Here is a 1,827-nt window from a genome sequence, read left to right as displayed (position 1 = left end):
GGCGGGACGGTCACGGACGGAATTGTCGGGGGGACGCGGCTCGGGAAGAGCGAACTCGGCAACGGGGGGGTTGGCACGTCGGTTGGGCTAAGGCAGGCGGCTTAGGATAAACCGCGAGGGAACGGCGGGGTCCGGGGATGGGCGCCGTCGGCCCGGCGACTAGCGGTAACCCAGGCGGGAAGCTGCGCTCCGTCCGAGTCAGACTCGGTCGTCGCAGCCCGGCTGAGGCTCGCTCTTGTCGAGGGGCGCGGCGCTGCGCCGGCGACTTTGCCCGCGCGAGGCACGCTTTGCGATGGCCCGAGGCGGGAAGCTGCGCCCCGTCCGAGTCAGACTCGGTCGTTGCGGCCCGCCCGGTCACGCGATGCGGCCAGGATGCGGAGTTTTGCCGGCGCTGGGGGGATCCGGAAGGACGAAGGGGCGACGGTGGCGGTCACAGCTCGTCGCCTCCGTGACCCAGACGGGACTGTGCGCACCCCGAGTCAGACTCGGTTCGGCGCGGCCCGCTGCGGCCGGCTGGCGAGGTGAGATGTGGGCCATTGCCGCGCTCCCGACGAACCGTTCCGGGGGGCTGGTGACGTCGCGCGTTCGGCGCTGATGCTGCGACCGGGAGGGAAGCTGCGCCCCGTCCGAGTCAGACTCGGTCGTTGCGGCCCCCCCGAGCCCGCACGCCTCACGCGGAGGGGTCATACGCCCCGGCGGCCACGATAGACGCCTCCCGCTTCGCGGTGGTCGGGAAGGCGTGTGCGGATATGTGCGGAGGTTGGGACTCGGGCTTGGTCTTTGAGAAATCGGTTTCGCGGTCGACCGGCGCGGCCGGCGGACGCCCACGTGGCGTGCCGCAAGTCGGATCGCGCGCTCGGCCTCCGTGGATGGCCTCTGGGTGAGGTTGAGCCGGGGCGTCTCGGTTTCGCTGCCGTACGGTTCGCGCTAGGCCTGCGCGGGCGGCGCGGGGCGCGCGCTCGCGCGGCGGCCTAGCGCTGGAGTGCGACCCGCAAGTGGGGAGGAACCGTCCACCCAACGCCGGCGGTAGCCGGGGCCGGTGGGGGCCCTACCAAGGCGGGTCATGGGCGCATGTCGGTCAGGTTATAAGAGTGTTTTTTTCGCTCCGGGCTAGAGCCGGGTGAGGTCGTCTCGAACCACGTGCCTGAAGGCCGCCTCGCGCCGGATTCGGCCCCGCTCATTCGTCGGAGTGACCGCCCGACGCGGGCATCGCTAGATTAGCCGTGGCCCCGATCCTTCCCCATCGACAGCCTTTCGCCCCCTTCGCTCCGGCCTCTGAGGCGGCCGGTACCCCTTTCTTGGATGAGACAGAACCCTTGACGGGCCGTTCGCAGATTTTTGCCCGGCCTGTGTTTAAGGAGGCGGCCGGTACCTCCCTCCTTGGATGACCAACAACCCTTGACGGGCCATTCGCAGATTTTTGCCCGGCCTGTGTTTAAGGAGGCGGCCGGTACCTCCCTCCTTGGATGACCTTCTACCCTTGACGGGCCATTCGCAGATTTTTGCCCGGCCTGTGTTTAAGGAGGCGGCCGGTACCTCCCTCCTTGGATGACCTTCTACCCTTGACGGGCCATTCGCAGATTTTTGCCCGGCCTGTGTTTAAGGAGGCGGCCGGTACCTCCCTCCTTGGATGACCCACTACCCTTGACGGGCCCATTCGCAGATTTTTGCCCGGCCTGTGTTTAGGGAGGCGACCGGTCCTCCGTAGCTTGATCGGATTTCCCTTCCGGCCTGTGTTTAAGGAGGCGGCCGGTCCTCCGTAGCTTGATCGGATTTCCCTTCCAGCCTGTGTTTAAGGAGGCGGCTGGTCCTCCCCGGTCGGTTGCC

Source organism: Syngnathus scovelli, unplaced genomic scaffold (genome assembly GCF_024217435.2).
Source record: "Syngnathus scovelli strain Florida unplaced genomic scaffold, RoL_Ssco_1.2 HiC_scaffold_34, whole genome shotgun sequence".
NCBI classification, from domain to species: Eukaryota; Metazoa; Chordata; class Actinopteri; order Syngnathiformes; family Syngnathidae; genus Syngnathus; species Syngnathus scovelli.
Note: the sequence above shows the minus strand (reverse complement) of the source record.